This window comes from Physeter macrocephalus, chromosome 3 (assembly GCF_002837175.3).
Source record: "Physeter macrocephalus isolate SW-GA chromosome 3, ASM283717v5, whole genome shotgun sequence".
Lineage (NCBI taxonomy): Eukaryota > Metazoa > Chordata > Mammalia > Artiodactyla > Physeteridae > Physeter > Physeter macrocephalus.
Window position 1 is genome coordinate 27,994,360 of NC_041216.1, and position 15,414 is coordinate 28,009,773.

The following is a 15,414-nucleotide window of genomic DNA, read 5'->3' on the forward strand; positions in this document are numbered from 1 at the left end:
CTGTCTTTTTTTTGTGGTACGCGGGCCTCTCGCCGCTGTGGCCTCTCCCGTTGCGGAGCACAGGCTCCGGACGCGCGGACTCAGCGGCCACGGCTCACGGGCCCAGCCGCTCGGCGGCACGCGGGATCTTCCCGGACCGGGGCGCGAACCCGCGTCCCCCGCATCGGCAGGCGGACTCTCAACCACTGCGCCACCAGGGAGGCCCTGCGCCCTTGCTCTCTTTAACCCTCTTAGATGAGGGCACTTTTATACACGGGAATCAAGGCCCGTGAATACTAAATGCTACCCGAGGCCACGGGCCCATCACTGGCAGAGCTGGAACGGGAACCAGGTTCGTCTGGCTCCAGAATGGGACTCTCTCCTCCACCTGCCCTGGAGCCCCCTCGGGCCTGGCTCTGGACAGGTACCCTCTGCTGCCCACCAGCACGGAGGAGACCCTGTGGGTCCACAAGGCACGCTGAACTCACTGCTCTTACGCATCTCCAGGCAGCAGGTAGAAGTTGGACATTTCAAACTAACGCCTGTAACCTCAGGAGCCGCTTGGCAGTGCTGGCCACCGTGAGTCAGGTCTCAAACCGCCGCTTCATTCCTGGCCCCTGAGCGTAAATCGTATTTCTTCAAGTATCTGCCAACGCTTTTTCAAGAAGTTCCTTTGGACCGGGAGGGCAGGCAACCACTAAATGCTGGGCTGTGAAGTTAGGGATACTTCATTTGGACCAGGGGCAGCTCCTCTTCTGCGTGGACGCATCTGAGCCATAGATTTAAGCTGGATCAACAGACATGACAGATAGAGCTGCTGAGTGGCCCACCTGCCACCCACAGGCCCCATTTCCTGAATCATCTTCCAGCTAGTGTGGCCTGGGACACCGTCTATCAGCAGAGTCCTGGGTGGGGAGAGGGGCATCCAGGGAATTTTGCTTTCCTTGTGGAAAGCGACAGAATCTTCCGGACTGTTCTTCATGGAGGAGTCTGTCTCCATTTTCAGCAGAAGGAGGGATGCGGGAGGAGGTCTCTCAGGCTGGACCGGGCGCGGGGGGTGGTACCTCAGAGGCCTGTGTGGGCTGATCTGCAGCAAGTAGTCTTGTACTGTCCCCCCAGCTCGACCACAGAACACGATCGTGTGCCAGGCCGGTCCTGAGACCACCTACAGTTACCTCCTGGTAAGGGCGGACCTGATAGGGATTCTAGCTGTTTCCACAACTTACGGAGGAAGTTCCGAACAGATCTGCCTCAAGGTAACTCACATTCCTTTGGGCCGGGACCTGTCCCCGGAGTGTAGGCGGAGGACCGGGTTCATGCATCCTAGACGCTCCCGGTGTGAGGGGCAGAGAGCCGGGTCCACAGGGCCCACCTCTGTTCCCCGGCCCGGGGACTAAGGGTGGTTTTCACGTTTTTTAAGGGGTCGGAAGAAAAACAAAAGAAGGCTATTTCGTGGGACGTAAAAATTATAAAAAAATTCCAATTTCAGTGTCATCAATACTGCTTCATTGGTACAGGGCCATGCTCATGTACTGTTGGGCCTCCCTAACAAAACGCCACAGATGGGGTGGGGGGAGGGACTTCAATAACAGACACTTTTCTCAAAGTTCTAGAGGGTGGAAGTCCGAGATCCAGGTGCTGGCAGATTCAGTGTCTGTGAGCCCTCTCTTCCTGGCTTGAGGATGGCCGCCTTCTCCCCGTGTCCTCACAGGCAGAGAACGAGCTTGCTCTGGTCTCTTCCTCTTCTTATAAAGGCACCAACTCATCACGGGACCCCACCCTCAGGACCTCATCTAAACCCAATCACCTCCCAAAGGCAAACGGCATCCCACTGGGAGTCAGGGCTTCCACATATGAATTTTGGGGGACACAAACATTCGGGCCAGGAGCCTTCTTCACGTACCGGCCACGACTGCTTTCACGCCACGTGGCAGCACTGAGGAGCCGGGATAGAGGCTGCACTGCCTGAAAGGCTAAAACAATTATTTGACGTTTTGTAGAAAAGGTTTGCGGATCCCTGTTCTAGGAGTTACCTCGGCCTCTAGAAGGCTACACCTCCCTCCTGGAGCAACAGGGACTTCAGGCACCCTTTGCACACGGCCTTTGGAGCCACAGACCTCTGCTGCTAGACCCCGCCTCTGCCCCCGTGAGGCCACACCTGTTTCCTGGGCCCAAGTCTCGGCCGTTACCTCTCTTCGAGTGGTGCTTCAGTTAAGTGAGGTCACTGCACGAAGCACTCTGCCTGGGCCCCACGTGCGCTCTTGGTCTCTGGCATTCTGTTCATCTCCTGCATTCAGGTGTAGCTCGCGTGGTTTGGTGACTTTCAAGCCAACCCTGGGATTCTGTTGAGAGTTTTCAGCGTATGAGATCACACCCTCCTCTCCGGGGACTGGACAGTAATCCAGTTTAATAACTGATAGCCAGAAGCAGAGCCATTTCAAAGGCGGTGTGATTTGGAACATTTTGCAGCCCCGTTCAAAAGGGGCTGGGGGGGGGGGGCAAACGCAGGAGGTGTATTTGTCAACCCTGGTGCCTGGAGGGGCCACACGTCACATTCCGGGGGGATTCACCATTGGTGGGCGCTCAGCTCCGCGTCCTGCCGTCCCCACCCTGGTCACGTCATGGGTGAGGGGTCTCCCGGAGCCTTCGTAGAAATGCAAACCTTCATGGTTGAAAAGCTCCTTGTGGTTTTTTTTCCCTGGGGGACACCTCCCGGGTGACATGTTATGCAAATTTTCCAAGTGTTCCAGACAGGCCACGTGCAAAAGCCTAATCAAATTCACAGTGTGGCTCCATGGTCTGGCCAAAGGATCCTCTCTCTCCCAGGGGCGTGGAGGTTTGAAAGGGCTCCACGGTGACTCATGGAAGCTGAGTGGCCCTGAGGACATCGCAGGAAAGGGGACCCCCAAGAGGTGCTTCTCTACCCTGCCCAGGGGGTGGTCCCACCTGCTCCTCCCCCTCAGATGTCTGGGGAACAGAGCAGGGAGGGTGGCCCGCAGGTGGGGCCCGGGGGTTACCTGCGGCTGTTAACCTGCGGGGTCTGAGGTTAATCGTGTGACTCAAACGTGCCTCCCCCAAAGATGTTGCCTGCACAAGAGAAAGCTAGTTACTGCAGAATCTTATGATTATTTAAAAAAATCTCTAAAGCCCCGCATCAACATCAGCAAACCAAAACACCACCAAACAACCCCCCCATCACTGGTAGATGTCTTTGGATGGATAGGATACCTCCCCCTCGGATGCTGGAGCACCTGATGAAAGATATCTCTGGGGGGACCGCAAACCTCTGGTGGGCGCAGCCAAGGGACGGGGGTGGATATTTGGGCTTTGTGAGTCTCTGCCACGCGAAAACAGCCAGAGACAATTTGTGAATGAAAGGGTGTGGCTGTGTTCCAATAAAACTCTGTTGACAAAAACGGGTCGCGGGCTGGATTTGGCTCTCAGGCCATAGTTTGCAGAACTTTGATCTCTGACATTAAAAAAAAGGTGACACCCACTGAAATTAAGACAGCAGTGTGGATCATTATGACGTCCACAGCACTCACAGCTCTGCTCTGTCCTTTCGTGGGGACACTCTGGTCAGGAAGGGGACCCCTTCAGGTCCAACATAACTCCCATGCTGCCTGCTGGCTGAGCCCCTGACCCCGTTGCTCCGCCGGGGTGCTGGGGAGGGAGAAGGCACAGAGGTCCCGTGTGCCCTGAGGCCTCATTAACCTGCTAGTAATTCTGATGTATCATCGGACCGCAGGCCTGATTAATCTGTTCCTAGTAAACATGTAAAGCCGCCCTCCCAGCCGCTTGCTGGGGACAGCTGGCCATGGTCGCAGGCTGCCTGCCGCCTCTGACGCCATACTATTTTTGGTTACTCTTTCTGTCTCATTTATTTTTGATTTGAGTTGCTCGTACAGACTGTACGTTCTCTTTCTTGCTCCTGCACGGAGATGAAATAAGCATAGTATTTTTAAACCCAGCTCGCGGCGCCTCAGTGCAGCACCTGGAAAGCGCCGTCCAAGGTCGGCCGCCTGCCCTCTTGCTCCGGCCCACAGCCTTGCCTCCTGGACACGGTGACCCATCCAGTCCTGGGGAGACACTGGGCCTTCAGGGTCCTGCAGTGACACTGGGCTTTCAATGGCCGGGGGTCCAGGACACCTGAGCGCCCTCTGAGTGGCATGGAGGAACGGGGCACCAGACAGCCACCTGAGCAGCACCCCTGGCCTCGTGCCTGGGTGGGGACCGGTCCAAGCTGCTGGTGACCGAGTGCAGGGGTGTGACGCGCTGGGATAAAGGCTTTCACGTGCACTCACTCACTTAGCCTTCACCCCACACCCCGTGAGGTTGGCACTGCTTATTACCAACCACTGGCGATGGCTGGGGAAACGGAGGCTCAGAGCGGTTCCGTCGGCCTGGCCATGGCCCCCCGCAGCCCTGAGAGTCCCTCCTCTGAACCACAGCCCTGCGCTGCCACAGGCAGAGCGGGGGCAACCAAAGGCCTCCTCCCGACAGGGGTGAGACAACCGTGCTCTCCAGGATGAGGCTGGCTGGGGTGGGGGTGGGGGTCTCCTTAGGAGACCAGCCACGATGCAGGTGCGAGCCGGGAGGTGGCGACCAAAGGCCGGCTGGCGGGTGGATGTGGGGTGCTGGGGGAAGACAGGGGAGCAGGGTGACCCCCCCAGCTCCCGACATGGGGGAATTGGTGGGTGCAGCAGGTTGGAGGAGCCTGGAGCCTGGTGGCGGCTGCGTCCAGTCCGAGGGGCCTGTGGGACAGCCACGTGGGGGGCTGGGGCCTTCCTCCGGGCTCCTCTCCTCTCTCCTGCCACAGAGCCTGGGCAGGTGCCATCCGTCGGCCCGGGACGCTCTTGCTCTGTGTCGCCGCTCGGATGTCACTTCTCCGGCGAGGTCGTTCTGGAAAGCCCTCTCCAATGTCCTGTCCATCAGAGCAGCACGTGCATTTCCTGCAGAGCTTGTACCCCAACCTGCGGTGACTCCACCCGGCCGTCCCCCTGACCAGACGGTGAGCTCAGAGCGCAGCCTCTGGGTTGGTCTCATTCCCCGCGGAATCCCTCGTGCCGGGACGGGGCGATTGCTGAACGCACGCAGGCAGCTCACGCCTGCTCTGCGTGGCTCGCGAGTTCCTTGCTCCTGCAGCTCAGTACCTCCTCCACGGGGTTTCACGGTGGGAGAGGGCAGTTCGCAGAGGCCCAGGTCAGGAGCTCAGGCTATCACTGGACTGACAGTCTCTACCAGGTCTGGAGTCCCCGACCAGGATGATCCCTGGTTCCCAACACAAGGACAGAGCCAGGCATCTCAAGGGCGCGTGTGCACGGGCATAGAGCACGTGTATGTGCATGCGTGAACATGCACATACACTCACACACCGCCTTCACCATCTCCATGACCTTCACCTCCATCACCTCTACCGCTGCTAGCACCTCCACAACCTCCACTTCTCTCATGCCCTCCACCTCCACCCCAGGCTGGCCTCTCTTTCCCCAAGCACTGCTGCTTTGGAGTCTTCCCCCCTGAACGACCCTCGGAGGAGCTTCAGTTCTCACCTCCATGCCCCCGAGCCTCACGGCTGCACCGTCAGCGCCCCCGGCCTGAGCCCCAGGATCGGACTCTCAGCTGCCTGTTGGCCCCATCCACGTAGCTGTCCCTGGAACCCTCCGTCTCTCTTGCCCCTCTCCACTGCCAGCCTCGGGTCGACCACCCGTCACCAGAGTCCCATTCCTCTTTTTCCACCGCAGATCCATCAGGTCGACCACCCGTCACCAGAGTCCCATTCCTCTTTTTCCACCGCAGATCCATCAGGCCGACCACCCGTCACCAGGGTCCCATTCCTCTTTTTCCACCGCAGATCCATCGGGCCGTGCCTTTACTGGCTGCCCAGGGCCTTCAGCCTCAGGCCCAGTACCTGGGCTTGGTCTGCAGAACCATTCACAGCCAGGCCCGACTACTTTTGCAGCCTGCTCCCTCTTTCCGGGCCCTGACTTCCCACACGCCCGCCTGCCTCTTTTCCCACACACCTGGCCTTGGGCACGCCTGCCTGCCTCGGTCCCTCACGCCCCTGTACCTGTGGCAGCCCCTGCCCTTGTTCCTTCTGTGCCCCACCCTGGCGCGGTTGCCGTGTCTCCCCATCCGCCGGGGACGTCACCAACCTCAGGGTCCGATGCGGTGGATGCTTCCGCGTCCTGCACGGGTCACCCCACGCTATTTGCAGTGGTTCCCCCCGAGGGCGGCAACAGCGGGGAGGGTGTCGGCACTCTCCGTGACTAACACCTCTACCACCCGAATCTTCTGGACTACCCCGCTAAGGCTCTAAGAAGCAAAGAGCTGGGGCAGGTCCACTCGACTCCAAAGCCAACAGTCTTAAGGCCCCCTCATGCCATTTTGTCCCAGGCTTCCATGATGATTTCTGGAGAAGAATGCTCCCTGCCGCTTTCTGGTTCAAATCGTTGACACTCGAATGCCAGTCCAGCCTCTGGGCACCCTCATCCCCAGTAAAACCTCCCTCTCTTGCCTAAATCCAACTGGGGGACATATGGGGCTGGTGTGTCCCCCACCCCACCCCGGCTTTCCTACCTCTTTTATTCACCGGAGCAGGGACCAGGAAGGACTCGTCAATTTGCCCTCAGAACGTGAATAACCCTGGACCAGGCATTCCACCTGTGAACAGGGGGCTGGGGATGACAGGAGGGGGAGGGGCAGGCAAAACACCCTCCAATTCCCAGAAAACAAGCCGGTGGCTCATGCTGGAATCCCCAAGGCAGGGATTTTCAAAGTCTGTGTGTCCTGGTCACACCTGAGATAGTTCTCGAATCTAATATTTATCTACTTGTTTCTCCAGTTATCTTTGAATTTTGACAAGTAATGCTGGCTTTCCCTTAACTGCAGGAATGGCAAGTTTCATTTCAAAATAAGCTTATTTAAGGAAAAAGTTTAACCAGCTGAAAACAGAAATGCAAACTCGGAAACAGGTCTGGCTGTGTGCACGTATGACTCAGAGCATCAGATGAAAGGCCAAGGACTGGAGTGTGGAAATACTTGCCGAAGACAGAGAGACAGACAGACAGAGATAGAGAGACAGAGGCACCTGAGTGCAGGAGGGAGAGTGCTTCCTGAAACCCACGGCCTCAGAGTCTCATCCCCTGAAATCCCAGGAGAAGGCATGTAGACTCCACCGTGGAACCGCAGCGACAAAGTGAGTTCCGGGTCATCGTGCCCTTCTTTCTTTTCTTTAAAACTAATTTTCCTCCCCTTTTGTGAAAGCATATGTCAGAGTTCCTCCGATTACAGGAAGTTTATCAAGAGAATCTAGGGAGAGACCAGCACCCCGGCAGGATGGAACATTCCAGGCCAGCCCCGGAGAGCAGCTCTGATGAGGGTCTGGGTGGGGGGACGTGCCTCGGAAAGGGGGTGTGTGTGTGCACGCACCCCCCCCCCACAGGTGTGCATACACGCGCGTGCGCACACAGGCCCACTCTACCCAGCGGCCAAGCAGCCCGAGGTCTGCTGCCGCCCACATTCCCAGGAGACGCTGGGGAAGGCCTCTGGTCCCTCAGGCCGGATGCTCCGCCCCAGCTCAGGCCAGAAGGGTGGCCTGAGCTTCCCGTGTGTGGGAGGACTTTCAAGCTCACGGCCCGCGTCCCAGGGAGTCGCAGGCCAGCCCCGGGTAGGGGGGTGGCGGCTGGAAGGACTTGAGAGCCATCTGGGCGGCCCAAACGTCCAGCCAGAGCGCATCTCAAACACGACTCAGACGGGGTGTCCCACACCTTTGGGGGAGGCAGAGCGGCGGGGCCCGCCCCTACCTCCCCTGGGACGAAGAGCACCCAGGGGTGCTTTTGCTCTCCTCCCTCTGGGGCCTGGCTGTGCCCACTTCCTGCCTCAGTGGGTGCTCCCAGAGCCATGGGCGGGGCTGTCTCCCTGGGAGGAGCCGGGCCCCCATCAAGGCGACAGGCATCTCCTCACCCAGCGCCCCAGGCCTGAATGCCCCACGTGGACCAGCCCCTCTGTGGAGGCTGGGGGTCAGGGGGCCACACACAGCGCGAGAGCTGGCTGGGGGTGTGCTGTGGGACAGAGCTGTGTCGCCCACACTCCACCGCCCCAGCTCTCTTTTCACATCCAGAGCGTTTCTCGCCTGCTCTGGTATCTGGACCTTGTCCTTCAGAGGGGAGAGGTTCTTAAAGATAAAGAGGAGCGGAGCCAGAGCGACCTGTCCCCGGTGCTGACCACTGTCAGGGGGACAAGGGGGGCTTCCTGCTGCAGGATGGGGACTCGGCCGACTGCCCGGAGGGCCTTTCCCTGTCCTTCACGCCAAATAGAAGACAAGCTGCAGGTCTTAATGGCCCACCTCCAGGATTCCCTCCCCACTGGCACCGGGGAAGGGGTCCGGGTGAGGCAGCGGCTCCTGGCCCCCCACACTCACCAGCTCCCTGGGGGGCGGTCGTGCAATCCCAGAGGACTTCCAGGCAGCACCCACGGGCGGCACGGAGCCCAGGACACCCTGCGGTCAGCATGCCTGCGGCATCTCCAGCCCCTCGGCCGCAGCTGCAGTGCCGCGAGTACCTGGCTGGGGCGTCAGAGACAGAACCTCTGCATCCGCCCCTGAGCAGGATAACCAATGAGCCGAGGGACTGCGGGAGGGGGAGGGGAGGGGGAGGACCGAGCACGCGCTTCCCCTCCCCCTTAAGTGGTCCTGGTTTTGCCCACTCCTCGGGGGGCACATCCACGGTAAGAGGGACAGAGAAATGCCGCATCTCCTAACAGAGCCGGGCTGAGGTCTTTCGAACTGAGCCACGGTGGGAAGAAAACACAGAGCTTGGGGGGCAGGGGGCGGGGAGGAAGAAGCACCCCTTGCCAGTGACTAGGGCCGTGACCCCTGTGATGATTCAAAGCCTGACTCAGCAGCTGACACAGGAGGGAGCAGAGACGGCCCAGCTCTCGGCAGACGGCAGATGGAGGGAGCAGCTCCAAGCTGCTTCCTTTGGCCCGGGCAGAGTGGTGGGTTTTAACCGCTTACCCCCCAGGATGGGAGCAGGAGGGAGAGGCCGGCACCCTGGTGTCCCCCAGACAGGCAGCCTCAGAGTCTGTCTCTCTAGTCCAAGTGGACACGTTGGTGCCCTCTTGTGCCATCAAGCAGTCCCTGGACACTCGGCCCTCCCCCAGGGCTGGCGGGGTCTCTTCCTCTCTGGAACCTTGGACCATCCACACCCTGAGGGGCCCTCCAAGCAGGGTGCCGGGCAGGGAGGACTTGGGGAGCCGCGGGTGTTCCCATCTTGCCCACTGCTACGAGTTTCTGCAGTAACACTGGGGGGCTGGTGGTGGGTCACGGGGACGGGGGCCACCTACTTCTGGCCAGCCCCGTGCAGGGGCCTCTGGTCACCGTGTGCAGCCAGGCCCCTCTCCTGTGGATGGCACAGCGCCTGGCACAGCACAAGGCTGACTGTCTGCAGCTGATCCCCCAAACTCTGCGTGATCGCACACAGGGTGGTGCTGGACGCCTGGGCTTTACGGGGATTTCAGCGGTGACCCTTAGAAGAAGTTGAGGGACAGACCTTGGTGCCATCTGCAGAGGGAATCAGGAGCCTGAGAAGAAGGTTGCTCGCCAGGCAGCCTGTCCGAGGGGTACTGGGCCCCTAAAGGCTGTAGCACAAACCCGTCCCTCCCCGGGGGAGGTACAGGCTGGCATCCTGAAAACGGGGTCCTATCTGAGCACCTCCCATCTGCCCTCGATGGGACACGCTGCCCTGTCTCACCTGCTCACCTTGTCACCCACAGGTGAGCTCCACGCAGCCTCCCCAGGCTGCTGGGCCCACCACTCTGAGGCCAGGAAGGGGGCTCTGCCCTCTAAGTACGCTGGCAGGTATGGCCAGGGTGACCCCATACTGGATCCCACTCCTCGCTGCAGGCCCCGGCTCCGGGTGTAACTGCTGGCTTTCCAGAGAGGGGATCCAACTCGACCCAGCTCGACCCCAGGTCCACACCCCATACTCCCACTCTTACCCCTTAGCCAGTAACACCCAACATGCAGTCCCTGCCAAGGGGGAAGAATCAGCAGACCAGAAAGAAAGCCATAGGAGCTTCTGGAGGGGGCCCTGGGGGTGGGGGTGGGGAATCAATGGCAGAAACCTGCTGTGGTGGCTCAAATTGTGCCCCCCGCCCCCCAAATACGTGTCAGAGTCCCGATCCCTGGTATTGGTGAACAGGACCTTACGAGGCAAAAGGGTCTTTGCAGATGTAATTAAGGTCAGGTCATCCTGGATTCGGGTGGACCCTACATCCCATGACAGGTCTCCCTAAAAGAGGAGAAGACACAGATGCAGGGAAGGACGCATAGTGACGGAGGCAGAGATTGGGGTGATGTGTCTCCCTTTGCTGGGGGGGGCCTGTGTCCCGAGCCCTGGTTCAGTTCCACACCTTGAGGGGAGGGGCAGTTAGCAGGGAAATTTCTGCAGCCCTCCTTGCATTAGCATTTGTGAACAGGCTCCTGGGGCCCTCCCCGCTCTCCAGGGGACTGTAAGAATAAATAACAAATGATTTCAAAGAGGATTAGGCTGCTGGCACCACATGACAGAGGCATGAAAGATTAATATCCTTGCCCATGCAGCACTACACTAGCAATTGGAAAGCCAGCTTTACTCCACCTCATCCATTAAAGGCTCTGCTGAATTAAAAGAGATGCAAAAGAAAGCCATCAGGCACTGGGCCTTTGCAATCATATAATTAGCAGGGAAAAAAACCCCGCGTTTTTAAATGAAAATACTCATTGCAGGTGAGGTTGCAAAGAAGCTACTCCAGTGAGACGCTGCTGCTTCGGGGACGTGTGGTACAATCTTTTGGGAAAGTAATTGGGCAAAATAAAGATCCAGAGCTTGGGATCCAGAAATCCTACTCATATAAATGTAACCTAACCGTCCAGGAGAGGAAATAAACTTAGGTGCACACCCGTGTTCAAGACAGCATTACTGGGAAGAGTGAAAAGATGCTAAATCCCTAAGGAGATCATGTTTCAGCGAATTTCAGGGAAAACAACAGGATATAACTGGGTCACTCGCAGTGATGTCTCCCTGTTTGGGAAAGTGCTCGGGCAGTGCCGTGAGTGCGGGAAGAGGGGAGCCCCACGATTCTGCAGGCGGGAGGGGAAAGCATACAGGAGAGTGGGGAGGGGGTCCCGCCTCCCAACCGCGCACCCTTCCTGCCTCAGACTCAGCGACCCCCTTCTGGTGGGAGGGTCTGCGTACATGAGGCAGGGAAAGAAAGAATCCAGTGGGGCCCTGCCAGCACCGAGGTGAGGGCCGGGCTGGACCTTTATGCAGTTTCCTCTTCCCGGGAATCCGGGCGACCCCAGCCCAGGGGCGAGGCCAAGTGTGAGCATCCATCCCATTAACAAGGCCACACGGGGCCCAGGGTCCTCTGCTGGCTGTGTGACCCGCGGTCAAGCATGGAAGCTGTTCTCACCCATGAAGCACCCACTCCTGGGGTGGCTGGAGGGTTAAGAGTGAATGCTTGCAAGGTTTAAGCAAGAGCCTGACGGAGCAGATCCCAGAGCGCCACCATCACCAGCACCACCACCATCACCATCACCACCAGCATCGTGTGAACTGCCTGCCTCCTTCCTGCAGTGGGGCAAAGGCGTTCAGCCGTCCAGCCTCCTTCCTGGAGGTCCCCAGCTCCCGTGGAAACCTGCTCACGGGACCAGGGCCTTCTCTGCCTGCTGCTTGGGACCACTCCGTCTGGATGCCCTGGGACGGCTTCTGCAGTTAGAAGCAATTAACTTCGCCTAATTAAGTGGCTCTGCTATAAACACACGAATGTGGCTGCCGGGCACTGAGCATGCAGTCTGTTCGGGGAGGCTGCCGGGCTGCAGGACACAGCCCATCTGTCCAGATGCCAAGTGGCTGGGAGCGTGTGGCCGCCGGCCTACGATGCCGGCCCCTGCACCGGAGCTGCCTCAGCACACGGGCTCTGAGCACCGGCTTTGTCTTGCCCTCGGCTGCAGGGGTCCATCCTCGCTGACTGCCACCTTTGGCTGGGCGCCAGGCCCCAGAGGTCCCGGCTGCTCTGCCCTCCCTGGGGCATTGCCTGTTGTTCAGGGTGTGGTAGGATTGTGCCCTGGGGATAAGATACTCTGCGGAGAACCCATCAGTGGGGTGGCCAGCCTGGGGGAGATGGAATAAGGGAGCCCACGGCGGGGACGGCCACTGCCTGCTTCCAGGGAGCCCAGGCTTGGTCCCACGGCTTCAGCTCAAGGATCCAAAGCTCACCAGATAGCTCCTCCAAGCAGGGCCTCTGAAGGTTCCTGGGGTGGACGAGTGGACAGAAGGGGGGGGCGGGAGACCTGTCCTGCCTGCGGGCAGCACCAGGGCCAGCGCTAGGACTTCCTTCCCGGAGTGAAGCCTCACGAAGAACGGATGAGTGGAGGGTTGCCAGGACTGCAGCATCACCTCTCCGCAGCTCCGAGCCCTTGACATCGATGCTGTGAGGGGATGGGAGGCAAGGGCAGCCTTGCGACGCGCTGGCTCAAAGGGCCGTGGGCTCTCGGAAGCTGGGAAATCAGCCTGGGTCGGGCCAGTGTTCCTCGGGCCTAAAGGCAGGGTGACAGGCCTAGTGGTCCTGCCTCTGCATCAGCAGTATTCACCCACATGTACAGGGAAATGAGCACCCCTCTGGAGGACCAAGCACGGGCCGCCTGGCTTAGGAGGCGGGGAGGCCTGGGCTGGGGGACGCGGGAGCACCCTGAAAATGGTCTGATGTGCGGAGGGGGTCCCGGGGAGGATTTGGCACAAGGTTTGGCTCTTGCCCAGGGCTTTCCCTTCTCTGATCATCCCGAGTCAGGTGGCAGCCACTAGTCTGTAGGCCGGGGTCCCCCATCCCTTGCCGGCTCTGCAGAGGGCGGCTCCAACTTGCGGGCGTGGTGGGGTGGGCCTTACATGAGCTGTTTCCTACCCTGTTCTGCCTGCTGGGGGAGTCCATCGTTCCTGATCGTTGCTGAGAGCCTGCTTCTGCCACGTGCCTGCCCGAGGGCTGAGCTGGGGGTACAGAGGTGACGGCACAGACACACCCCATCCTCATGGGGCACACGCTCTAGGAGGGACCGGATGTCAGTAGCCAAGGCCATCCTGGAGTGTTGCTCAGAGAGACCTACAGGATGCTGGTGAGGGCCGCTCAGGGAGTGAACGCAGGCTGGCAGTCAGAGAGCTGCACGGTGGCCCCAAGCTGCCAACAAGTATGATTCCTCCCCGAGCCCCGGTTTCCCTCTCCTTAAAACAAACAGGCTGGACCACATGCATCAAAGAGTAAGAAGCCTGAAGGGACTTTCCTGGGGGCCGCTGGCTGGAGGAGCCCAGGGGCCCCAGCCCCACAGTAATAAATGAAATAAAGCCCCATAATACTTCAAATGCCCGCTGGCTTGGGGGCTGCTTCAGAGACCAGGGGTTCCGCCTGAGCCTGGGAGCAAGTGCCCTCTCGTCCCCTCAAGGGACTGGGGAAGGGTCCCCTGAGCTGTGCCCTCTCCCCCTGAACTGGGGCCCGCCGCCGCCTCGCCTGCTGCTAGCAAAGGCCGCTACCCAGGGGCCCACGTGGCTGTACCACGGGTCCCCACCAGGGCCTCGGCACCCAAGCAGCCCAGCAGGTGGCTGGGAGCCTCCAGCAGTTCCCCACGGTTACCATGGTTACCAGGCTGCGGGAGGGTGGGGAGAAACCCCGTCCTCCACATCCCTCTCAGTGGTACCCCAGTGGGCTTTGTCAGAACCTTCCAGCCCTGGGTGAGGCAGGGAGCGAGGGCGCGGCTGGGCACACAGGCTTCGCGTGTGTTTTGGGGGGAGCTGTGGTAATCACGGTAGCTGGAGCAGCTCAGGGCTCCCGAGGGAACCACGGGCGCGGGACAGGGCTGGGGGCCTTGAGGGACCTGGTCGGCTTCTTTTCCCCCATTCGGGGTGCACGACCCAGCTTAGCCCCACAGATGAGCCTCAACTGTCCCTTTGCTCTTGCCAAGGACATGGGATGCCCGGAACAGGGATTGCAAATTCCAACAAAACATCGCCCCCTTTCTGCAAGGACACAGGTGCTCTGACCCCCAGCGGCAGGGGATGCCTCCCCGTTTACAGCCCCCTGTGTCCTGCTCGGGATACACCTTTCTTCTAAAGATGAGCAGCCCCGAAGATCTTTCCCCACTTAGCCCGGCGTCCCTCTCCTGAGGTCCCCCCAGTACCCCAGGCCATCTCTCACCTTCTGGCACAGCTCTCCCTGCCCAGAAGACCGCCCTGTCCTTTCTCCCTCTGTCGCCCAACACGGAGCCACACCGGCTCCAGCCCCGCCTCCTCCCTTCCTGACCACGTGGGACGCACGCTGCCCCGTCCGGCCTGCTGGGCCCGCAGACGCTTGCGCTGTGGCCCGAGCGGCGCCTCCGTGGGCTGCAGCCCGTGTCTCCCCCCCCCACCGACCGTGGGCCCTGGGGGCAGCGGCCTCGTCTCCCCCCTGCTTCTCGGGTCAGTGAAGGGAGGGGCGGCGTGCTGCACGGCCGCACCCGCACAAAAGCCAGAGCGGGGGTCGGGTCGCTCCTGCCATCAACCACCGTCCCTTGAGCTGCGGCACCAGGCGCAGGGTGGCCGAGAAGTCTCATGTGAACGGGCTCTTCATTTAGGACGTGGGTCCACACTTACCCACAGGAGCTGCCCCACGAGCCGTCGGAGGCCTTTCCCAAACCCGTCCTTCGGGATGAAGAGGGAGTACGGCAGCATCCCCCGGAGCACCCCTGGAGCCTCTGATGGGTCCTGGGCAGGACACGGGCGGGTATAAGCAGGGAGGCGTCCCCAGCGCCTGTGCCCCTGCGGAAAGGGAGCGACGTTTTGTTGGGATCTGCAGTCTCCATTCCGGGCATCCCATGATCTTGGCGAGAGCAAAGGGGCAGAGATGAGCTCCGGGCGGCCTAAGCTGGGTGACAAAAAACCTTCTCCTCAGTGAGAGGCAAAGGCAACGCTCCCCAGGGGGAGAGGGAGTCACTGAGCAGAGGTGGGGGCTCACGAGAGGCGGAGGGGAGATGCCACAGGCTCAGTCCCAAGTGACAGGCTGGCTCCCGGGAGGGATGCCCGCTGCCGTCACACGGGGCAGGCGCTCAGAGAGCCCGCATCCTGACCAAACCTCCTTCCAGGAGCGCTGGGGGCGCCACCGACACCAGCATCTCCCCACCCCCGGCGGGATCAAAGCTCGACTCGGGATTCGAAGCTGACAGAAGCGTAGCAGGTCGCCCAGTAGAACAAGGGCTTCCTACGCTGCACAGTGCTGAAGCAGCCCCAGGAGGGCCCGCTCATCAGAGCTTCCGATGATCGAGGCGTGCTTCCTTGGGCGCTGCTCCAAGAAGTGGAAATGGGGAAGTTTATGCCAAACTGGGGAGCGTTTCGCAAAGTGCAGCCTTGGAGCCCTGGGCCAGTGGCTGCTGAG

General features: G+C 60.3%; 1 long non-coding RNA gene across 1 annotated transcript; it reads right to left on the reverse strand.

Moving 5' to 3' along the window:
* Positions 1-1,477: 1,477 nt before the first annotated feature.
* Positions 1,478-3,837, reverse strand: LOC114485962 (uncharacterized). The gene is made up of 4 exons (XR_008616964.1): positions 3,525-3,837; positions 2,997-3,066; positions 2,169-2,321; positions 1,478-1,952 (listed from the first exon to the last, which is right to left on the reverse strand). It is a non-coding gene; the product is annotated as an uncharacterized lncRNA (long non-coding RNA).
* Positions 3,838-15,414: the final 11,577 nt, after the last annotated feature.